This window comes from Musca autumnalis, unplaced genomic scaffold, assembly GCF_047663935.1.
Source record: "Musca autumnalis isolate F117 unplaced genomic scaffold, ASM4766393v1 scaffold_1, whole genome shotgun sequence".
Taxonomy (NCBI): domain Eukaryota; kingdom Metazoa; phylum Arthropoda; class Insecta; order Diptera; family Muscidae; genus Musca; species Musca autumnalis.
Window position 1 is genome coordinate 292,152,730 of NW_027411644.1, and position 26,182 is coordinate 292,178,911.

The following is a 26,182-nucleotide window of genomic DNA, read 5'->3' on the forward strand; positions in this document are numbered from 1 at the left end:
ACAGCAACTATAGTACCAAATTTCCGAATTCCGTATACAAAATTTAGTACCATTTAAAATTTTTCATACGAAAGTACAAATTTCAATGACTAACTCAATCCTCCACTCCGGCAGAAATCTTAGTTCTATATTTCAAGACTTTAGCTCGATGCGTTAACCAAATCAAAATTTTATCACGTTAAGTATAATTTAGTACTTTTGGTACACATAAGAACGAATTTCAAAGGTTACTTAAATCCTCCATTCCAACAGTAATCTTAATTCCAAGTTCTAGTACCATTTAGTACTTTTTAGTTACCTAATATTAGATATTTCCAATATCATTTCAGCCATCAATGACCCTCATACCAAATTTCAGAATTTGTACGCATTAAAAAACTACTTATATGATCGTTCATCGTACCAAATTTAGTACTTTTCATACACGTGGGTATAACCTCAAAAAATTACTTTCTTATATCAACCATTTGTACAAACCGCGATTCTCACTTCCAGCTGTATCAGTTCCCCCAAACTAAATTATAGTACTTTACAAATACATAAGAACGAATTTCCGAAACCTCCTCCTAAAATTCCAAAACTTCCTGCTAACCCCTTTACACAATAACAAATTATATCAAATTCTATACCACTTACTACCTTTTATAGTATGCATTTCCAAAACCATATCCATATCATAACCCCACATACCAACAGTGACAACAAAAACAAATACAAATTGTACCAAATTTAGTACTTTTCGTACCAATAATTACGAATTTCCAAATCTTCTTCAATCCCACACTCCAACTGTAACCTTAACTCCAAATTTCAGGTTTCCAGACCTATCCGTTCAATCAATTACAAATTCTACCAAAATTTAGTACCATTTAGTACTCTTCGTACACATAAGTACAAATTTCCAAAACTACCCCATATCTCAATCCTACACTGCAACAGTAATCTTAATCCCAAATTTCAGGTTTCCAGCTATTTCCGTTAACCCAAATCCAAGTTGTACTAAATACAGTACCATTTAGTACTGTTCGTTCACATAATTTACAAATTTCCAAACCTATCTCAATCCTACACGCCAACAGTAATCTTAATTCCAAATTTCAGTTTTCGAATTCTATCCGTTCACCCAAATCCAAGTTGTACTAAATTTAGTACCATTTAGTACTTTTCGACCGTGCGGAGTTCTTTTTTTCCTTATTTTTTTCTCCCATCGGTCGCCTCCCCAGGTGGTGGATAGGGGAATGCTCATCAGATATGGCGGGTACCGCAAAAATAAAATATGCGGGGCGAACCAAAAAAAAAGAAAGGAAAATGCAGCGTCTGACCAACAATTGGCGGCAGCAAACAGCGTCTGTACTCCATATGGAGCGGCTGAATATATAGACGGAAAACTTAACCCTTCAGAAGGCAACGGGAAACCACTGAAGTATTATCCTTTGTAAACCAAACAGTATGAATGAAAACAATGAAACATGGCCCTCAATCTCCGGTAATACGAGGGTGCTAAGAATCCCCGGAGGTAAAAGAAAACAAAAACTTAACGTCGGAACATGGAACGTCCGCAGTCTACATGAATCAGGAAAACTAGCCAATGCAATTTCGGAAATGAACAGACTAAATATTGACATTCTTGGGATTAGTGAAACATGGTGGCCAGATAATGGTGAATTTTGCTCCCAAAACACAAAAATATTTTACTCCGGAAATAATAACAAAAATCATAGAAATGGTGTGGGCGTGACAGTAAAAAATAACATAGCGAAGTGTATAAGTGGTTTTGTCCCGAAATCTGACAGAACAATGCTATTAAAAATAGAAGCCAAGCCAATAAACATCAATATCATCCAAGTTTATGCACCCACAGCAGATAAAAGTATTGAAGATATCGAAACCTTCTATACAGAAATTGAAGACTTAATGAAAATGACAAAACACCATGAACTCACGATAATACAGGGCGATTTCAATGCCAAAGTGGGTAATGATGTAGTACATGGTGTTACTGGACAATATGGACTGGGTGAAAGGAACGATAGAGGCGACCGGCTAATTAATTTCTGCCAAGAATATAAAATGCTGGTAACAAACACGATGTTTTGCCTACCTAAAAGAAGGCTTTATACCTGGAAATCCCCCCAGGACAGAGAGGGAAATATAGTCAGAAATCAAATAGATTATATTCTTATAAACAAGAGGTACAGCACAGCCATTACAAAAACTTCAACATATCCAGGGGCAGATGTACCATCAGACCACAACCTACTGATGACGAGTCTATGTACCAAACTTAAAACAACAAAAAATAAAACACCAAGAAGGAAACTAAATATTGAAAAACTAAAAGATGAAAATACTATGACAAATATAAAAGAGCGTGTCAATTCGGAGTTAAGTAGGATCAACGCAGAGGATGTTGAAAATATGTGGAACTCCATTAAGGTAACTTTAATATCTATAGCAGACAATGGTCTAGGAAGCTGCAATCGACCACAAAAACAGAAAGAATGGATGTCAGATGAAATACTACAACTAATAAATGAACGTCGTAAATATAAAAACAAAAATTATGAAAGGTATTGGGAATTGAACAAAGAAATACGAATAGCAGTACGTGCAGCAAAAAACAATCATCTTATAAGCCAATGCAAGGAGATAGAAAGACTACAAAATCTGCATGACGACTTCAATCTCCATAAAAAACTAAAAGAAGTATCGGGAGTATACCGGAAAACAAATTCCAAAATCTTATATAACAGCAATAATGAAGTTGTGTTTTGTACTGAAGAGAAGAAGCTGATATGGATTAAATACATAAAACAGTTATTCACAGACGACAGCCGATCCACTTACGAATCTATTTCCCCACCACTCACAGGAACCTCAATTACCAAGCAAGAGGTGGAGTCTGCAATAACGTCTTTAAAAGACAGGAAAGCTTGCGGTCCAGACGAAATTCCTTCGGAAATTCTGAAATTGATAGACGACAACAACATGGACATTCTAACAGTACTGTTCAACAAAATTTACGATACGGGCCAATTTCCTCAAGACTGGCTGAAATCAACATTCATAACTATCCCTAAGAAAAGTCATCCAAAATATTGCAATGATTACAGACTAATAAGTCTAATGAGTCACGCGTTAAAAATATTTCTTAGAATAATTCATTCCCGAATTTATAAAAAATGCGAAAGCACTATGGGTATAACCCAATTTGGCTTCAAACAATGCATGGGAACACGGGAAGCACTTTTCTCTATACAGACACTGGTTCAAAAATGCCGCAACGCAAAAAAGGATGTTTTCTTATGCTTTGTTGATTACGAGAAAGCCTTTGATACAGTGAAGCATGATAAACTGATAGAAATTCTTACATCCATTGATATAGACCAAAAAGAGATCCAATGTATAAAGAGCTTATACTGGCACCAATCAGCACAAATAGAAATAAGCGGAGAACTGACGGAAAGCATCATTATATCTAAAGGTGTCAGGCAAGGTTGTATTCTTTCTCCATTACTCTTTAACATCTACTCTGAAAAAATATTTCAAGAGGCTTTTAACAACGTTCAAAAAGGTATATATTTAAACGGAATATTCCTTAATAATATAAGATATGCGGATGACACAACAATACTGTCTGATAGTATGCTTGGACTGCAATTTTTAATGCATCAACTATCCACATACAGTCAATATTATGGACTAAAAATTAATATGCAAAAAACTAAATACATGATTATCAGCAAGAACAATAATTACAACAACATCACGCCGCAAGTACAGGACACATTTATCGAAAGAGTAAAGAGCTTTAAATATCTTGGATTCAATATAAACGAGAAATGGGATTGCTCAAGAGAAATTAGAAGCCGCATAGAAATGGCAAGAGACGCATTTTATAAATACAAAAAAATTTTGTCAAGTCATGATATAAATCTTACAACAAAGCGACGATTTATAAAATCATATGTTTGGTCAGTTTTGCTATATGCTGTAGAAACATGGACTTTAAAATCAGCAGACATAAAAAGATTAGAGGCATTCGAAATCTGGATATATAGGCGCGTACTGAAAATATCATGGACTGATTTCATACCTAATGCCGAAATCCTGAGAAAAATGCACTGCGAGAGGGAGTTGATCGATTTGATAAAGAGACGGAAGACAGCATATCTAGGACACATTATGAGAAACCCCAAATACAAATTGCTACAAAATATACTACGGACAACTATTGCTGGCAGAGCTGAAAGAGGCAGAAAAGAAACTATATGGCTAGACAATATCCAAGTATGGACGGGAATTCGGGATTCTGGAAGACTTTTAAGTGATGCTAGAGACAGAGATGCCTTTGCAGAGATCCTGAAAAATATGTGAAATTATGATATCCTAAGCAAATAATGATTTTTTGTAATATTGTTTTGGTCGCCTATAATTCGAAACCCGAATTGGCAAATAAAGAAGAAGAAGAAGTACTTTTCGTACACCTAAGTACGAATTTCCAAAACTACCCCAATATCTCAATCCTATACTCCGTCAGTAATCTTAATTCCAAATTTCAGGTTTCCAGCTCTATCCTCTCACCCCAATCCAAATTGTACTAAATTTAGTACCATTTAGTACTTTTCGTACACATGAGTACGAATTTCCATTTCCTTTTATAACACCACTTCCCAACCTTCATTTACATACCAAATTCCAAGTTTCTAGCTAAATCCGTTCAAATTATATAACTGGTACTAAATTTTGTAACTTTTAGTACATTTCGTACACTTAGAGGTGGAATTTCGAAAAACCCTTTGGTACATCTTTCTAACTCTCCATCAGTTATGCTCATTCCAAATTTCAGAATTCTAGCTTTTCCCGTTTGCCTAATACAAAGGGTACCATATTTAGTACCTTTTTGTACTTTTCGTACCCTTCTAGGTCGAATTTCCAAAAACCCAGCCTTATCTCACCCCTACACACCAACAGCAACCCACAGTCAAAATTTCAGCTTTCTAGCTTCAGCGGTTTCGTCTGGGCGATGATATGCCAGTCAGTCAGTCAGTCACTCACTCACTCACTCACTCACTCAGTCATCACTAAGCTCTTTTATATATATAGATGACTTAAGGCGAACTGAACCAAAATAATTAATATTTAATTTTATATTTGACTACTGTCGACATCACCAACATCAATAGGCTTCTATCTCTGTGAGAAAATTTCGTGATGATCCGATCAAAATTCCGACCTGTAGTGTGATTGCAGAAAAAGTGGAAAAAAGGGATGCATTAACGACTATTGCGATATCTCTATTATTTGACTACCTACGCCAACCTACTTTGCATAATTTCAAAGATGGGATTTTCTACTTTCTTAGTCAGGCTTTGCTTTTAGAAGGTCCCCAACCAAAAGTGTGATATCCGTCATTATTATTAAAATCGCAAAAGTGAGAAGTGGGGTATTATTAGCGACTATTGCGATATCTTCGTTGTTAGACCACCTACGACAACCTACGTTACATTGTTGTCAAGGTGATATTTTATACTTTCATTGCCAGGTTTTGCTTTTTGTAGACTCCTTATAGACGCTGAGATATTTGCTTTGGAATAAAATGTTGACTTTTTCTCCAAATAATGTTTTTGCTCATTCCGACCTCTAAATACTATCCGACCATCATCAAAATCAATAGGCTTCTTCCTCTGTGAGACCCTCGAAATTTCGTGACGATCCGATCAAAATTGCGCCCAGTAGCGTGATTTCCAAAAAAATTTAAAAATGGGATGTATTATCGAATATTGCGATATCTCCGTTATTTGGTCACCTACGCCGACCTAGTTTGCATTATTGTAAAGAGAAAATTTCGTGATGATCCGATCAAAATTCCGACCTGTAGTGTAATTGCAGAAAAAGTGGAAAAAGGGATGCATTACCGACTATTGCGATATCTCTATTATTTGACCATCTACGCCAACCTACTTAGCATAATTTTAAAGATGGGATTTTCTACTTTCTTAATCAGATTTTGCTTTTAGAAGGTCCCCAACAAAAGCTGTGATATTCGTCATTATAATTAAAATCGCAAAAATGAAAAGTTGGGTTCTATTAGCGACTATTGTGATATCTTCGTTGTTTGAATACCTACGACAACCTACGTTACACCGTTGTAAAGGTGATATTTTCTACTTTCCTTGCCAGGTTTTGCTTTTTATATACCCCTTACAGACGCTGAGATATTCGCTTTGGAAAAAAACGTTATTTTTATCCACATACGTTTTTTCCCCATTCCGACCCCTAAATATTATCCGACCATCACCAAAATCAATAGGCTTATTCCCCCCTGGAACCCCCGTCAACATCCAAAATTTCGTGACGATCCGATCAAAATTGCGACCTGTAGCGTGATTACAAGGTATAGACGGACAGACGGACGAAGGACACACATAGACATATCGACTCATCTCGTCGAGACATTCATTTTGGTATATATAAGTATGGGTCTACGACCATTATTTCGATGCGTTACAAACCAACTTATAATACCCTCCCCACATAGTGGTGTAGGGTATAATAATCTTTACATATAATTACCTACACATATTCACTTGATAATTGTCTCGATTTTCTGTATATTATAAAAAAAAATATTTGGATTTAATGATACTCATTGTTAACTTCAGTGCTAATATTTTATGTTGTTAAATACAGGGATTAAAAGCCAGCATTTAAAAACATTAGCATTAGCTGTACACTTCAACTGCTACACAATATTCACACACACGACTAAATAAGCAACCGAACGCATATTTATTTTTGTACATTTTTGCTTATTTCGTTTTTTACGCCTAATCTTTTTTTCGTTAGGCATAATCGACAACCACACTACATATTTAGCAGTCGGCTGACCATACGTCGCACAATGGGGCAAGATTCCAAAAAACGGAGATTAATTCAAGGAAGCATTTGGGTGATCTGATGTTAATATTTTTCGAATGTTTACACCTCAATCAATGTAACGGAACATAGTTTTGGTGAAAATTAGGGGATTGGAGAGGTATATTCGACGGCCTTATAAATGGGTACCATAAAAACTATGAAGTGTTTTTACGGTTTTGCCTACATTTCATATTTGATTAATCTATAATCTTCTAATATGATTAGTTATTGTTTAAGCTAATATTTGGCAAAAAAATATTAAGTTCGGTCAACATTTTAGTGTAGCTCCCATACAAGGGTATCTCCCGATTTTATGTATTTCGAGGGTCTTGACCACATTTTTTAGTATATTTATCTGTAAAGTAGGATTTATGGTTCTAAATGCCTAAGAATTCATCGTGCGAAAATTTGTCAATATAGGTCAATGTTTTGGTATAGCCTCCACATAGAGGTACATTCAAATTTGGGGTTTTTCGAACATTTTAGGCATATATTACGACTAAACTGTCTGAAATTGTGAATTGTGCATTTTACATTGAATATATTTTTATCATCATCATCATAACTATGTTGATAGTTTGTTGAAAATAACAACAAACAAGTCGTCCACCGTGCTGTGTGTCTATTTTAGATTCACTTTGGCAGTTTTGTTATTTTCAACAAACTATCAACATAGTTATGATGATTCTCTGCATTGTGGAGACGCATAACAGTGGGAGTAGTTAATTTGGTTTGCATATGCGGCTACGAGAGTTTTTGAATGTTTCAGTTGAATTCGCATTTAAACGAATTCGTCGGTCACATTTATTCTTGAGCTCGAGTCGGCATAAAATTGGGGAAGAGTTCTTTGCTTCAATGCAAAGAACTAAGAGAACTGATGAGTCCAAGTGGCGTTGGACGAAACTAGTATTCTCTGCTCTTCCCTAAAGTAAATCAATTTTAACTACCCCACTTTAAAAACTTGTTGTTTTTAAAATTTGAAAACAACAAATCTGTGATTAAGCTGGGTCTTACTTTAAAAATTTCTAATATGTTTCTAAACTTTTTTTCTAAGATGCTGATATCTACCTGAAGTTGACGATTCCATTCTAAAATGGTCTAAATACACCAAAAAAATTTAATTGTTTATGGTGCTCTTCAAATTATTAAAAATTGTTTAGCTTTAACACGGTTAACTGTAGAAGTAAACAATATATGATCTTGACATTTTGGTTAGAGACTTAGAATTTTGTACCATATTACCATGTCACGACAGTTATACCAACAACCGAATTTAATTTTTTTAATTAATCTCCATTTTTAGCGATTTCACCCCTTGTGCATCGCCATCATTTCATATAAATCATTATATATGGAACCTATAACATAATGGTGGACGTGCTTATGTAGGGTGAACACACCATTAAGCCAAAACAGGACATACTGTACAACAATAATAGAGAAAATTAAGACAAAAAAAAACCCCAAAATGCAAAAATTTTACCCAAGGCTATTTCCACCATTTTTGGCATAACTCAAAATGCGCAAGCAAGACGCAAGTTTTCTTTGCGCAATATCAAAGACAACAATCAAGAGAAAAATACAAAAAAATCGCACGACCTTCTCGACACTCTTTTTTGTTATACTCCAATACATTTCAAAATTATGCAAAATCTGGATACATTTTGACGATTGTTTTAAATTCATTTCTACAAGACTTTTTCAGAAAAATTTTTTCCTAAAATATTAAGAATTACCTCTGTTTGTACTATCAATTATGAAAATGCCAAGTTTATGTAGCAAAAACTACGTTATGGCGATTTAAAAGCAGCAAAATTTAATACTTTTCACCTGTTTCTTAAATTTTAATAAAAAAAGGTGTCATTTAATGTCAAAATGGCCCCATCATATGGTAAAACCTAAAGAATACTAATTATTATTGTTTAAAATTAAAAAAATATATTTTGAACGGCTTCAACAAAAATTCACATGTTCTTTGAACGAAAAAGTGGAATTAATTATAGCGTAATTTTTAATGCATTACACTGGTAACCCTGATCTCAAAAACTATTGTTTGCTGAAAACATGGCAAAGCCATTGAAACTTTGTTGCTTATTCTCTTTTCTGATATGTGTTGATCATGTGTGCTGCAAAATATGAGTATGCGTGTCCGACGCTTTTTTATTAAAGCAATTATGTGCTTTCAGAGGCTAAAAAATATTTCTACCAAAGTTTGTTTATATAGGTCCACTTTTTGGTATAGCCCCCATATAACACCCCGTATATAGCACGCGTCACTTTACGATATTTTGAATGTATTAGTCCCATTTGACCACAGAATCGGTTGTAACTTTGTTTTTTTTTTTTCCAGAGGCTAAGAAACATTTCTACCATAAAATGTTTACATAGGTTCACGTTTTGATATAGTCCCCATAGGACGATACCTCCCGATTTTCGGTATTTTGAAGGTTCTAGTCTCATTATCACACCGAAATGACTGAAATTTGGTATTAAGTCTTCGTTGGGGGTACAAAACTTTTCCCTAGAAATTTGTACCCCCATAGAACGGTACCTCCAGATTTTCGGTATTTTGAAGGTTGTGACATCCCACTAAAATGACTGAAATTTGGTAGTTAGTCTTCGTTAAGGGTATACAACTTTCCACCTTAAATTTGTCGGTATAGGGCAATGCCCTCATATTGCCCCAATACGACGATATCTCCCAATTTTCGGAATTTTTGGAAATCACTTCACTACAGTTTGTGGTGGAGGGTAAAAAAAGTTCGGCCCGGCCGAACTTAACGCTTTTCTTACATGTTATTTGATAGATCAGTGGTTACTTTTCTAGTTAAGTGCATACATCAATGTATAGGTTGTGAGCGTGAATAAAGAGCACAAGGGAGGCCCTGCCTTATATTGGCATACATACATATCTCTCTGTAAACAGTTTACATGTACTGAAGGAGACAAGTAGAGAAATCTAAACAAATACAAAACACACATTCTGGGTTTACGAACCACAAAGTAAAAACATTTATTTACCTATAAATAATCCTTTAACAGATCGAGAGGGATCCCATATTCAGAAATCATTTTACTACAATTTTGTCTTTTTCGGAGTCGACTCCGAAGTCGGAGTCGTGAAATAGAAGCGGCCTGGAGTCGGAGTCGGCCAATTTTTACCTCGACTCCAAAGCCCTGGTTCAAAGTCTGGTAAATGATTGGTTTTTTTGCAATGTTCTGTTTTTCTGTGTAGTGCTCAAGTAACTTCTCCACCTCAAATTGTGGGCATAGGTACTTTCGTAACATAAGGAAAAGTAATTAGTCCACATTACTTCAGAATATTTCATGGTGGAGGGTATAAAAAGTTCGGTCCGGCTCTCAAATGGCTTGTTTTCAGTTGTACTATCACTATGTAACAAAATCTCATAAAAATTGAGGACGACCTTTTCTTGTGAAGCAGACAAAATGTAGGTGTTACTTCCTACACATATATGTATATATAGCTCCGTACATCAGTTTACTGATTAAAAGTTCATCGTCCTGGAAACAGCAAAGCAACTGTTGACCTTTAAACCAAAATGTATAACAACTTCCCACATACACTTCTTTTGGATAAAAGAAACTGTATATTTTTATATTTTTTCTCTAATTGTCATAAGCATCGATGTCTATAGCCAACCATTAATCCGCATTTATATAAAACGGATCAGCTATCAGCTTTCAATATCAAATACAGTACATAAATGGGCATTAAGTAACATAAAACCACACAATAAAAACCAATTATTTTGTAATAAATTTCAGTTTTTTCCTCTCAGTCTTTCAGCTGTAGTCCAATTGTCTGGTCATCGATAATAGAATGTGCTACAAACAAAACATACAGATGTAGTATTTATAACAATGTATTAGCTGCTGCTACAATGGCCAGGCCAACAAGGATATGGTTGTATTTATTTGTTATTCGATCGTCAAACCAAATACATACATATGTACATATCCATTTCAAATGTTTATTACTTTTTATGGTTGGTCACAAAAGTTGAATAGGAAAACGTCCATTGCCCATGAACTGCCAATGCGCTTATATGACAACATGCAGGATAACATACATACATTTAGAACGTTTTATTTATTTATTTGTTTCGTTTTTTATCGGCGATGATAGGAGCTGTTTTTGCAATAGGAAATATAAAATATGTACGGGAATGAGAAAGAAGTTTTTGGTACTTACTTTTTATTGCCGTCCAGGTAATAGAAATTCAATAATCCCAACATTTATTAACGTGTTTAATGGTTCAGAGCGGGAGTCAAAGAGAACGATGTTTGATAGATAGGTTGATGCTGAGCAATAATACACTGGCCTTTGAGCGGTTCTCCTTCTTCTTATAATGTTTAACACAATTTATTTTTCGTTTTTTATTTTCTTGATTCTTAATTCACTATTAAAACATTTTTATGGTTTCTTTCTTTCCTCTGTTTTTTATAAATTTTTGGTCACTTCAAAGTCTTCACTTAAGCTACACAAATATTTCTATTGGTTTTTGTTAAAAAGAAATTATGGTGCAAAAGGAAACTTTGTTTTTTCATTAATATGGTATTTTTCGTGATTTTCAAAGTTTGCCTTTCTTTTGTTTTCTTGTGGGTTTTCTCGTTTTGTGGTGGTATGGCAGGGTCTTTGCTTTGTCAACTTTTCTTCAAATTGACCGGAATATACCAATGAGGAGATTTAATTAATTTTTCGAGAAGCAAATGCTTATATTTTTTGTTTCTCTTGATAGAAAGCCTAAAAGTAGACACCACTACTTGTATAATTTCAAAGAAATCCTTAATGTAGGCAATCACTTTTTTGCTTGATTTCAAACTCAAATAAAACATTTGCTTTCTTTGGGTTTCTTTGGTGGCCCAAAAATATGTTTTCACTTTTCTTGTTGCTGTTTTTTGTTAAGCGCACACCCTTTCTGTTTGGTTTGTAGGTGGTGGCGGCTGGGACGGCCAACTTCTGATTTTTGTTGACCCCTAAATTCTTTGTGGATTTAATCCGTGCCATACACCGTAAAACAAATTATAAAAACAGACATTTTTGCGTTTCACATTTTGATGAATTGTTTATTAAAAGACCCGGAAGTAGCAGCTGCCGCTATTTATTTCATTAATCCGTTACATTTTTCCTTCACACTTTTCTCAGGAGTTTTTTGGGTTCACTTGAAACAATAAATGTATTGACACTTTGTTTCACAGTTTAAAATATTTGGTGTAGATTTGCATTTAATTTTCACAATATTTCGATATTTGTATTCCAATCTAGCAATAATCCCATAAATAGTTACCTGAAAATAGAAAAATATTATTTAATTATTTATAAATGTTTAATATTTCGTATATAGCCGAGATTTATTATTCTGAACATATTTAAATGTAATATTTTATTATAATTGCCATTGCTATTGAAATCTATTATGATTTTCCACTTGAAATGATTTATGATCGTAAATTTATTAGTGTTTGTAATTTATTTCCCGAAAATATGCAACAGTTTATATGTTAATTCATTTATCCCTGACAATATGCCACACATTTTGTGGTCAATGATAATTGGAAAAAAATATATAAAATATGTCGATTGACAAACATGAAGTTCAAATGGCTTTAATTGATATTTTCAAATGATTTATTACATCGAAAACATAATAAAATAAATAAAAAATAATTAAAAAAATAAGTTACAGTGTTTTATTTATAAATGCACTTAAAATTAGAAAATAATTTTTCATGATGGAATCTCTCAAATAAAACGCTTGCCGTTTAAAATTGTCACAATTTTTAATTCAAATACACGCGTTTTATTTGAGAGATTCCATCATGAAAAATTATTTTCTAGTTTTAAGTGCATTTATAAATAAAACACTGTAACTTATTTTTTTTAAATTATTTTTTATTTTTAACTTTTTAGTAATTAAATTTTTGACCTCTGAGAACCTCATAACAAAATTATAGTCAATTTAGGCCGAAAATGTAGATAAAAACTTTAAAATACCTGAAATCGTGTGGTACCTATATAAGGGATATACCAAAACCTTGACCTATGTATGTCCAACAATTTTTGTGAGGAAGTTTCTGTACCATTGGGAACCCCAAAAGCCAAATTACAGCCAATTCGTCCTAAAAATGAATAGAATCCTTAAAATACTTTAAATCGGATGGTACCGCTATATGGGGGCTATAAGAAAAAAATGGACCCATATTGGTTTTGGTTTCATATTCATGTATTGGCATCCAAAACTGAAAAGTTTTAGTTCGATTGGTCAACTGCAACTGTGTGGAAAATGTGTTACTAGATTTGAACTAAACAGACACCAAAGCAAGTAAAATAAAACACTGTAAAAATAAAAATAAATCAAAATATAATTAAACCACACACGTGTCAAGCTGATTTAATTAAATCAAAATAAGTAATATCCTGTCTATATTATTGGGTTTTGTCGGATAAACCTTCCTTATGAGGATATATTTGATGTATACCCCATGGAATTGACATTTAAAACCCAATGGGTTTGTTAAATCCGGTTATATATAAACAAAATAATAAAACATACCGCCTATTGTTTTGTAAGAGGACAACAAGGTTGCTTTCTCAGCACCTCAAGTGCTGCCGGCCAGCGAATTGAAGACCTTCTTTTGATCTTATCGCAAATATTTGTGCCTAGTGGACGACCTTAATACACTATCGAACGTTACACTCAATATTTTTAGTTAGTTAGTTCTCGAAATCAGGAGAACAGTGTGTTGGTGAATTTAGCAAAGGATATTTTCATATTCCTCAGATAGATTAGCTATGTAGACAGTATTAGGGAGCAGTGCCTCTAGCATATTTGCTATTGGCGTCAAAAAGAAAATCGGCCTGTACGATTCACCTTTGCTGGCATCCTTGCCTGGCTTCAGTTTCGAGACCACACTGCCGCCTACTTTCCAGGCTTCTAGTACAACATGGGTGGCTAACGATAGATTGAGAACACTTGTTAAATACTCAAAAGTAATACTTACGAAACTGGATGAACTCGGACATTTAGTTGCCTAAGTATTAATTTTAGATGATTACGCTTTGTACGATTTCGCGTTTCGGATGAGGTCTGCGGCATCGCCCATCGTTCTTCTTATACGGCGTTGCACACTCTACTTTGCGCTATAACTCGCCACGGTGCGCCTTAACTAAATTTAAATGAAAGGTGCTTACACCTGGGAAGTTTTTGCGGATTCTGAAACTACAATGTTCATAGATGGGAAAAATTAAAAAAAAATACAAAAAAAATCGCCGGAGGGATTTTGAAATAAATCGCGATCAAAGTTTACATTTTAGGGGTTTCTTAGGTTTTCAGGGTTTTACTTTGAAACCGCAAGTGCTATCGCAATGGGACTACAGAAAATATTGTAGCAATGAAAATTCTCTACAAAATTGAGCTTAATGGTATTTTCGTAGGTTATACCATTTTTGAGATATAGAAGTTCAAATTGGGACAATGCACAGACTGTATCGCCTCCTTATAAAACAATGTCATGCACGATGCGCCTTAACAACTTTAAACGAAAATCGCCTACACCTGGGTAGTTTTCGTAGCTTCTGAAACAGCAATGATAATAGATGGAAAAAATCCAAAAGCAAGAAAAAATCGCTGGAGAGATTTTATAACAAATAGCGGTCACAGTTAACATTTTAGGTTTATTTTAGATTTTCAGCATTTTGCTTAGAAGTGGCAAGACCTATCGAAATGGGACTAAGGAAAATGTTGTAGCAGTGAAAATCATCTACAACATTTTCTTCAGTTCCATTTCGACAGGACTTGCCGCTTGCAAGCAAAATCCTGAAAACCTAAAATAAACCAAAAATTGGGAACTTTGACCGCGATTTTTTTAAAAAGTCCCTCCAGCGATTTTCTTGTTTTTGGATTGTTCTAATCTATCAACATTGCTGTTTCAGAATCCACAACAACTTACCATGTATAAGCGATTTTCGTTTACAGTTAGTTAAGGCGGTCCACTCCTTCCGGTACCTCCCCCACAAAAGTTCGGAAATGTTCGGAAAATTTGTGCGCACGGTAACTCTTGAAGGAATTACCCGATTTGGTCCATACTTTGCACATCGTGAAATTTATACCAGATTTAGATGATGTTCCAATGTGGACTCAATCGGTGAGTGACACTCCTTCGGGTACCTTCCACACAAAATTTCGCAAAAGTTCAGTTTAGGACCTGCTCTCGAATCGCTCTGATTTGTATTCCCTGCCGCCCATACGACGTTATAAGTCTCATTAGGGGCAAACCCATACTTTCTGAGAAAATAGCCTGAAAGATGCATAAAACCCCTATGACACTGTGTGTAGTGGTTGGAGCGCAATATTACTCTCGAACGGATCAACTGATTTGGTCAAAAATTTGGTCTTCGTAATAGTTTGTCCCAACTTAGTTTAAGTTCGAACATAAGCCATATCGGTCCACTCCTTCAGTTATCTCCCCCACAAAAGTTAAAAAATGTTGGGAAAATCTGTTCGCGCGATAACTCTTTAAGGGAGTGACCGATTTGGTCCATACTTTACATATCCTGTTCAAAGATCCTTTGGAAATGTATGCCGACGCTGTTCGTTGTTGCCCTGCTTACAACGGTATTATGTTTTCCGTGGACAATTACATGCTTCCTGGCATACTGGTCCATAAGTTATACGATGACCCACTGAAATGACTAATGGGCGCGATATCTATCGAAAAGATATGACTCCCAAAATAAGATCCACTTCCATAATGGACTACGTCGGTTCATTCCTTTAAGTACCTCCTTTGCGACACTTGAACTTTAATCCTAATCCATATTTTCGTCGCCATGTTCAAAGGTCCAAAAAAAGGCCACAAAATAATGAAAAAATTATAAATACATTCGATCTGACCGTAGATGAAAGTTTCAATTCACATAGGCTGAGGGTATATGGTAAATTTCAAATTTCTTTTGCAATTCCATTGGAAGAAATGTTAAAAAATTTTTTGCGAGCACATCCACAATTTTTGGAACATAGATTAAGAAAAAAGTCGTGGTTTCAAATCTGTTCGCGTTCACAAAATTGGATGCTGTGCTCCAAAGTTATGGAGGGTTTTACTCCCTTATAAAGGACAAATATTTAAAAATTAAATTTTTGCTGTAATAAGAAAATGTATATATAAAGCGTTAACAGCATTTAATATCTATCCGTAGATGCCTAAATATTTACTAAATGTATTTCTATTTTCGCGGAAAATCAAGAAATACTGAATAAATCTTAGAGTAAATTTAATTTATTCTAAATTTAGAGTCTAAATAAAACTCGAAAAAAATAAATTAAAAATACGTACAGATTCTAGACAACGCGTAGAAAAATGTGAGAAAATTTTAAAGATAGGATTTATAACTGCCATATTACAGCAACAACAAAAGACGAAAACTTATTGTTGGAATATTATTTCAAAAATATATTTGTTTGTTCAATACGAAAAATAGAAAAAAAAAAAACATTTTTGAGAGTTATTCTACTACTTCGCTAAATTTCGATGCAAGGACTGACGGACTTTGCTGAAACTTCTTCAGGGAAAATGCGATGACAAACCCGAAAGTGTATTTGCTTACTTTGATAAACAATAGAATTAAGAAATAGAAAGTAATATTGAAATTACAACCAAAGGAAAAACATAAAAGTTAAAAAACGTATAATTCGCGAATTCGTTAAAATCAGTAAAGGCGCATGCGCTTTTCAGATACAGCGAGTGCATTTCTATCAATATGTAGCGATTTTTCCACTTTTCATTCAGCGGCCAAAGTGTGCCGTCAGCAGCATCTTACTGTTCAAAAAACCTTTATGTGGGTAAAAATTGCGCGATGTACATAAGATTATAAGGCGCATCCGATTTCAGTGACCGCCTATAAAAAATACGTCATTATAACAAATTTTAAACAAATTCGTCAAGAACCGCGGATGTGCTACCAAATTCTATTTTATACGAAATACGAATATTACTCCAGAATCTCGGTAATTTATGCCACACGATTTTGGAAAATAATATAATCGCGAATAAAGGATTCCATTTATGTAAAAATAACCAAAGAAAATCGCGGTTCAATGCGCGGAATCATCAAAATATAATTTTGCAGAATTTCCTACTTTCAAGGCATCTATAACCGCCGTTTAAGTGGATGGATTTGAAAGCGGAAGGGTTCATTACATCCGGCGCCTAAAAAAACTAAAATCACGCGGAGTTCAAGGGTACCTGAGTCACAGTTGCAAATTTTGAAGCCAAAAAATAGGTTTTTAAAGAAAATTTACGCACCAAAATTTCGACTTTGGACTCCTATTACTAGGGAGCTGTATGAAGCACACTCATGAGATATACATCAAACGACGTGGAATCACGAGTTCTACAATCCAATAAATAGTTTGGGTAATTATCTGGTTGCGCCCTCCAATTATAAGAAAAATTCAAAAATCCCAGATTTCAAAACTTCAAAATGTCAGCATCGATTTTAGGGGGATGCAGTGTATATATCAAAAAGTCATTCATTAGAACCATGTTGCCCAAAGGGTATTCTTTAATTCTTTCTTTGAGCTCAGGTCTGAATTTTCCGTGGTTTGACCAGAAATCAAGAAAGAACACAAAAAAACTTGTAAACTTCAACACATTTTTACCAATTTTTTAATATTACCACCAACACAGCTTCCACATAAATTATTTGTTATGGTTCATTTTATGCGACCCCGGCTAAAACACTTCAATTAATATAAATATATTCATATTGTATAAAATGTACTGACAGTTCGCGACTTATTAAATGGTGAACCTCAACTTCAACGATTGTAAAACATTTTTGAATATTACCATATCTCTGTCGGCAAAGCCGACTGATACTTTTTTACTTGTTATATTATTCATTTCTTTAAATTAAATACGAGCTAAAATTTAAATCTTCATTCAACTATAATGAAGACACAATTAAACCCAAATGTTACGCCAGCTCCAATCTTTTTCCATTATAACACAACAACAGCAACAAGAACTCCAAAACAACTAAAGTATACCTTTAGTTGTTTTGCATTATTCTAATGACTGGTGTTGCCTACTTATGGGGGATTCTTCAAGTTGCCAACAAACTTCAGCCGGTCGTTGTGTTGAATAAAATATTTTCCATTTTAGTTTTGTTTTTGTTAAATTACTTGTAACATGGCAACATTTTAAGGACCTCATGCACACCGCCGCCTCGTACCGCTGGACTTGTTGGATGGAAATGAATTAACAACCCAGCTGTGGGCTGCTGCTTACAATTTAATTTGCACACACATAAGAGAGAAAGTGCTTAATCTTAAGCAGTTCACACAGACAGACATGCACACGCACATGCCTCAGAGCTCGTCCAGTTAGAGGGAAAAAATTAAGTACTGTCCAAAAGAGAAGGATGGTTGTAATAATTTTAAGGAGCTGTTAAAAGGATATACATTTTTACTCACTTAAGAAAGCAGAGTTCCTCAAGAGGATTTAAACTTAGTATACCCACTCACTCATCACTCGAGGGACTAAAAAGGATAAATGGATGGGTAGTAATTGTAAACAACTGTGGCATATTTCGGAGTATTTAAATGTCCACAAGAAATGTGTTGCATATTTTTAGGTGTTGTAAAAATAAAGCCCTAAATAACATTAGAGAAATAAAGAAGAACGTATATTTAACGGATTTTTGGAGATTTTGAGATAAATTCAAAGCATTTGGAAAGGCTAAAATAAAACAGAACCATATAAAGCCGACTGCAATAAAAGGTGGGTTTGCCTCCTAAAAGTAGGCATTTGTTTAAATTGTAACAACATTTGTTTCAATATTGCTTTTAAGTACCTTAATTGTAGTTTTCTTAATTCCAAATCACCATTAAAATATATTTGCCACATCTATGCATGTGTTCTTTATTGCCTAAAGTCTGACTAAAGTTGTTAGTTTTAGTGTGTGTGTGTAATTTTTGTGGTCGGTCCGAAACACCACAAAACTATGGCATATTATCAAGGGTGGCATTATCACCAAACTTTCCCAAACAGCACACAAACAACGGCACTTTCAATGACTCAACAACTTTAAATACCGTCGGACAAGTGTTACATGTTGTCGTAGTCGTCGTCGTATTATTTGTCGTATTTTGCAGTTGGCCCTCTACATAAATTAAATACATTTATGGAATGCAATTTAAAAGTTTGTGTTTTTCCAAAAAAAAAAGTTTTGAAATAATTTCACCAAAGTTTAAGTGTAATTGCAATTTAACATTAAAGACATTTTCGGTAACAGCCAATTTTACAATTGGAATGGATGTGAACCACTAAAAGTCGTGGAGTAAACTTGGGGTTTTTTGGTAAAACTTGATTTGCCACAAGTCTAGTCGAAACTGATGATGTAAAAACAATGCAGAATCGAGATGTATGTAGAACTTTGAGCAACAGCGGCAGCAGGATTTTTAATTAATTTTTGAGTAGGTGCAGTAGTATGAGGCTCCATCGTCTCGTTTACTCAGCAAAATTCCCATTATCAAATAAGGGTTTTTTATAGTACTGGTGGCCGTTACTACTTACAAGTAAATGTCCTTTAACAAGCGCATGTCGCAGCATATGTATATAACAATTATAACCGAAGACAAGGACGAACAGGCCAAATATATATTTTACGAGCCCTTAGAAGAAACATATGACCGTTGCCCTCCCCATGACATTAAAATCATTCTAGGCGATTTCAATGCCAAAATTCGAAAGTCAGTCAGTCAGTCTCCATAGTGAAACATCTGACAATGGAATGAGGCTGATAGACTTCGCAGCGGCGAAAAACATGGTAGTTAGCAGTGCCAGATTTTAGCATCTCGACATTCATAAGGGCACTTGGCTGTCTCCGGATCAGAAAACAAGAAATAAAATTGATCACGTTGTGATAGATGGGAGACATTCATCGAGCGTGTTGGATGTACGTTCGTTCCGAGGAGCAAACATAGACTCGGACCACTACATTGTTGCAGCAAAGGTACGTACCCGGTTAAACGTAGCAAACAAAGTACGAACAGACACAACACGAAAGTTAGACATCGATTGGCTGCAAACACAACAGATAGTCACAGCATATTCCACTCAACTAGCCCAATTGCTCAATGCGAGCACTCCTTGTCCAACATAACACAATGGCAACATATTTCCCACTCCATGCAAACAACCGCAAAATCCATACTTGGATTCCAGAGACCTCTAAAAAGGAATTCATGGTATGACCAGGAGTGTCGTGCTGCTACCGAAGAGAAAAATGCGGCATATAGGGCTACTTTACAATCAGTAGCAACGCGTAGCGCACGAGAGAGATATCGGGAGAAAAGGAGAGAAGAGAAACGTCTTTTCCACAAGAAAAAGAGAGAAATAGAAAAGCGGGAGTGTGAAAAAATCGAGATGTACAGGAGCCAGAATGAAGTCCGAAAATTCTACCAAACATCAAACAGATGGCTTTAGTACAAACACATCCTCCTGTAGAGACCAGCAAGGTAATCTGGTAACTGATAGTGTGTGCTAAAGATATGGAAAGAGCATTTTTCTAAACTGTTGGTATCCAATAGTAGCGAAGACGATGATACCACAGATCCAATCCCAGAAGATGGTATGGAATGTATACCGCACGGCCAAGATGAGGTAAAAACAGCAATCAACCGGCTGAAGAATAATAAAGCAGCAGGAGCCGATGGCTTACCAGCCGAGCTGTTTAAAACCGGAGGCGACGCGCTGATAAGGTGTATGCATAAGGTAGTTAGCTCCATCTGGCAGGAAGACGCGTACCCGACGATTGGAACCCGAACATCATGTGTCCCGTCCATAAGAAAGGAGATAAGACTTTATGCTCCAACTATAGGAGCATAAGTCTTCTCCCTATCGCCTACAAGATAGTGTCAGGGATATTGTGCGAACGACTAAAGCCCATGGTCAACGAAATAATTGGACCATACCAAGGCGGCTTTAGACCTGGCAAGTCCACCATTGTCCAAATATTTACCCTGCGGCAAATCCTGGAGAAGATCCAAGAGATGCAGATCGACACCTACCACCTTTTTGTCGATTATAAAGCAGCCTTCGACAGCCCGCTACGTTCAAAGGTATTCCATGCAATGTCTGCATTTGGTATCCCCGCAAAGCTCATCCGGCTTTGTAAGATGACTTTAACTGATACTAGGTCCTCAGTTAAAATTGGAAAGAACCTCTCCGAACAGTTCTGTACCAAAAGAGGTTTCAGACAAGGAGACAGCCTTTCGTGTGACCTATTCAACAATTTGCTGGAAAAGGTAATACGAGATGCAAATGTAAAAAGAAATGGCACAATTTACACCAATACCGCATGTTACTTGCTTATGCTTATGACATAGACATCATGGGAAGATCAGTAAAGGAAGTAACTGATACCTTTAGGAATCTGGCGGTAAACGGCGAAAAGACCAAATTGATGGTGTCGACGCGCAAAGCGTCTATAGAGCTCGGACCAACTGTGGAAGTTGGTACCTATAATTTTGAGGTAGTTAAAGACTTCGTCTACCTCGGCACTGCCATAAACACAACAAACAACATCAGTTGTGAAATAAGAAGAATTGTATTGGCCAACAGATGCTACTATGGTTTAAGTAAGCAATTTAAAAACAAAACCACATCTCGTCAAACAAAAATAACGTTCTACAAGACGCTGATACTACCCGTGCTAATGTATGGCTCCGAAGCATGGGTACTTGCGGAATCAGATAAGGTGTGTTTGAGAGGAAAATTCTTCAAAAGATCTACGGGCCGATTCGCGTTGACGGTGAATATCGACGTCGTATAAACCACGAGCTCTGTCAGCTATACTAAGACATGAATATAGTTAAATGTATCGAGATGCAACGATTGCGTTGGCTAGGCCATATTATAAAAATGAGCGATGATGAACCCGCTAAAAAGGCGTATAAATACATGCCACATGGCGGTGCACGCAGAATTGGTAGGCCAAAGAATAGATGGCGCAAACAAGTGGATGAAGAGATGACAAGGCGTGGTATTCCAGAAAGCGAAACGAAAAACAGAGAGAATTGGAGATCTTTTTTGAGTTCGGTCTATGGAACAAATGTTTTGTAATGGGCCAGCTAAGTAAGTAAGTAAGGGTTTTCGTTATAAATTCCTACAGATGTTGTGGCTCCATTTAAACAGCCTTTGAAGTATTTGTGATGAATATATATTTGCAAAATATAGAAAACCCAGATAGGACTTCGTAAAATTGCGTATTTTTAGTACCTTAAACTTAAATAACGTAGATAGAATAAGCCATTGGTTGTTTATATTGTATCTGAAAATGCGTGAGAGGTTTACGGCTATGGTCCAGTGTTCTCACATACACGATTTATCGTGGTCCAAAATAATACAACGATGGCAGTACACATTTATAGTCACATTTAGGGAATTTACCCTGTAATCTAATTTTCTTAAGAAAATAGTATAACTAGATATATGCTTTATTCTGAATCACATAGTGAAATTTTGTGTAGAATTTCTCTTCTTTTGACACTTTTCACCTAGAACAAAGTTTTATATTACTTTCATGTATCAACTTAAAAAAAGAAGGAAAAATTCATAAAAAATTTGGAAATATTTTCATGTTTTTTCAGCACAATTGATACTGATATTTTTATGATATGTAATGTAAACAGCCATTTCATTTCTTTGGTGACCTATAGTGAAATTTGACGAAAAATATTTTTGCCTTTGACGTCATCTCTCTAAAATTATGTTTTAAGGGACAATTTTGAATAAACTCATATGAAGTCCGACTATAACCCTAAAACGTGTTTTTAGTTTTTGAGATTCCTGGCGATTAGATAAGATTTATAGATTTGGTGTATTCTGAGACCTATAGTACAATTTTATGGCGAACAATTCTGTAGAATATTTGGATTTATATGATCACATTTTAAAAGAGTTTTTTAAAGGTTTTCGAAAAAAGGACCAACAAGACCCCTTTGGTGGACCGCAAAAATATTCCCCATATCCTCCTCTGTAAAGTTGCCAAAGACACTATATACTTAAAATGCAAGGATTCCAAGATATCATAACTCGAATAATTCGAAAAAACTATAAATGGGCGGAAATTGCCCCGCCTACTTTGGATACTTTCCGATGTAAACTTTAAAAACGCCGATACATGTGTCTCATATTTTTAACTTTACTTTCATAATCTACTCGGTTTTCCCATCATTTTGGAAAAATTGAATTTTGTTGCACAGTGTAACCGGATCTGAGCCCCGAAAAGAGCGCATTCATTAAAAAAAAAAAAACAACAAAATCGGACAGTGATTTACAGACTTATTCCACGAAAGATCTATTTTATGCCAAATTAGTTCATTTAAGCCAGGTGTATAAACGTAAGACCAACAGGAACGACTCAAACGAAAACTCTCCAATTTTTTTGGAATTTTTTAACCAAAGGTAGGATTTATTGATTACGGAAATATATAATTTTCATGGGAGGCTGATCCGGTTATCCGGTTATTTGACCCGAAATGCCGGATTAAAGAACCGGGTCAAACACGGTTCTACTGAACCGATTACTACTTCAAAGGGGATATCGTTTGAAAGCTTATGGAAATATCTAACACATTTTAACCGGTTCGCCTCATAATGTGTTTTCGAGGCTAATTTTTAACCTGAAACTTAGAGGAGGTTAGCAAGTTGGTCGGAGAGCACAAGCGGAATAAGTGACTAGACCATCTGAAGAGTTGCAACATTGGTGCCGAACCTTGGAAAGCGGAAGCCACGTTGACTGATACGAAGAGGTGGCAAGTTATTTTAACCGACAATTTGTCGAGCATCCCAATAGTAACAGGGCGAAGAGAAGATTATTACGTCTTACAAGATCCCTTTTAGCCGAGGAGGCCTTATCACAGTTTACAATGAAGAATGTTGGGAATACCATCAGAAACGTAAAATAGCCCAAAGCGTTGGGCTCAGCCGGTAGTCAGACATCTCACGTTTTGGCAGTGTGGTCCCACTGCTGAAGCCAGGAATGAATGCCAGCAAAGGTGAATCCTTCAATTTCATTTTTATCGCCAGTAGCAGCGACCCTTTAGGGTCAACATCACAGATAGCTATCTAGTTGCCTATTATCTGCATAGATTCCGCAGTCGGGGACTTAATCAGAACAGGTCGTGCCAGTGTTGGTGACGCTTGACTTACAAAAGCATTTGATACAGTCAAACACGCTGAACTGTTGGAGGGCCAACCAAAAAGTTGTAGCTGCTTAGAGCAGAAAGAGAGTTACTTACCCAACGAGTGGTGATATCTCTTGAACTGTTTAGCCTTTATACGTTTTGTATATTCCACATTCTCCAGAGGTCATAGAAAGTCTGCAGATGATTTCGCGGGGTTACCGACCTTGGTGTCGGCTCTAATCGTTAATGACATTTGTGAAAAGGTAAAACTTGCATTTAATAAATCTTAATGTTTTCTTCGGCGCTAGGAATATGTAAATATATAGCTGTTATATCTTCAACCATTAAGCTAAAGATGGTACAAACACTTTGCTACGATCAGAAATGTGCCCAATCCACCACACATGTTAAGACTAAGTCCATATTTACATTAGGCAATTTTCCTTGCGGCAATTGTCAGTTTGATGGAAAGCATGGATGGAAAGAGAGGTGAGGCATATAGCAACCCTATGCCTCTCAACACTCTCTCTCTAACCGACAAACTGACAATTGTAGCAAGGAAAATTACCTAATGTAAATAATATATGGACTAAATTCATTTCAGTCAATTTGGAGTCGATTTAGCCCTATCCATACGCCTCACGGTGCTCTTGAACCAAATTTAAATGGAAGGTGCTTACACCTGGAAAGTTTTTGCGGATTCTGAAACTATAATGTTCATAGATGAGAAAAATCAAAAAACAAAACATCGCCAGAGCAAGGACATTGCACCATAGGTAATTTGCCCTGTTTTTGAGACAAAAATTAATAACGGCGGAATTAAACGATCTTTTAACTTTTTAAAGCGTTTATATGTAAAAGTGATATAAAACAAAGATTTCTAAAGATAAATTCAGATATAACGAACAACGGTTATAATCAACTACGTATATAACGAACGAAGCTATATCTTCCAATGAAATGTTGATTAGTTTTCTTATACACAACAAACTGCTGAAAACAATAACGGTTGTAAGTAACAAAAATGATGACCCCGCGAGTAGATTTTTATACGAATTGTTATTATAATTTTTTTTAAACATCAACAATTTTATTTTTATTATTTATTTCATCAAACCAAAATTCGAAAATTTTACGAATTTTTCTGGAGAAGTGGCCCAAGAGAATTTGATAAATATTAAAAACGGGCAAAATCGGGTTTTGAAACCTATTAATATCAATGCGGAAGAGTTTCAGTAATGTGTTTTAGGTGGCAAAATCACGATTTATTAAAGATCTATATGAAGTGAGTTTAAGAAAAATAAAATATTTTTTACATTTTGGGCTTTTTGGCCGCTACTTAAAATGTTTAAGGTATATTATTACTTACTTAGCTGGCCCATTACAGAACATTTGTTCCATAGACCGAACTAAGAAAAGATCTCCAATTCTCTCTGTTTTTCGCTTCGCTTCTTGGAATACCGCGCCTTGTCATCTCTTCATCAACTTGTTTGCGCCATCTATTCTTTGGCCTGCCAATTCTGCGTGCACCGCCATGTGGCATGTATTCATACGCCTTTTTAGCGGGTTCATCATCGCTCATTCTTATGATATGGCCTAGCCAACGCAATCGTTGCATCTCGATACGTTTAACTATATTCATGTCTTTGTACAGCTGATATAGCTCGTGGTTCATACGACGTCGATATTCACCGTCAACGCAAATCGGCCCGTAGATCTTTCGAAGAATTTTCCTCTCAAACACACCAAGCACTGCCTTATCTGCTTGCGCAAGTACCCATGCTTCGGAGCCATACATTAGCACGGGTAGTATCAGCGTTTTGTATAGTGTTATTTTTGTTTGACGAGATGTGGCTTTGTTTTTAAACTGCTTACGTAAACCAAAGTAGCATCTGTTGGTCAATACAATTCTTCTTTTTATTTCACAAATGATGTTGTTTGTTGTGTTTATGGCAGTGCCGAGGTAGACGAAGTCTTTAACTACCTCAAAATTATAGGTACCAACTTCCACAGTTGGTCCGAGCTCTATGGACGCTTGCGCGTCGTCT

General features: G+C 35.6%; 1 protein-coding gene across 6 annotated transcripts in view; it reads right to left on the reverse strand.

The window, feature by feature from the left end:
* The window catches only part of Octbeta1R (Octopamine beta1 receptor), a 544,036-nt gene that overhangs the window by 418,809 nt on the left and 99,045 nt on the right, over positions 1-26,182 (reverse strand). For 5 of the 6 annotated variants that reach the window (XM_073961618.1, XM_073961616.1, XM_073961623.1 and 2 more), the window contains exon 3: positions 11,135-12,230. The gene's annotated coding sequence lies outside the window, so the exon portion shown is untranslated. The remainder of the gene's footprint in view (positions 1-11,134; positions 12,231-26,182) is intronic. The other variant, XM_073961617.1, reaches the window with a different exon arrangement.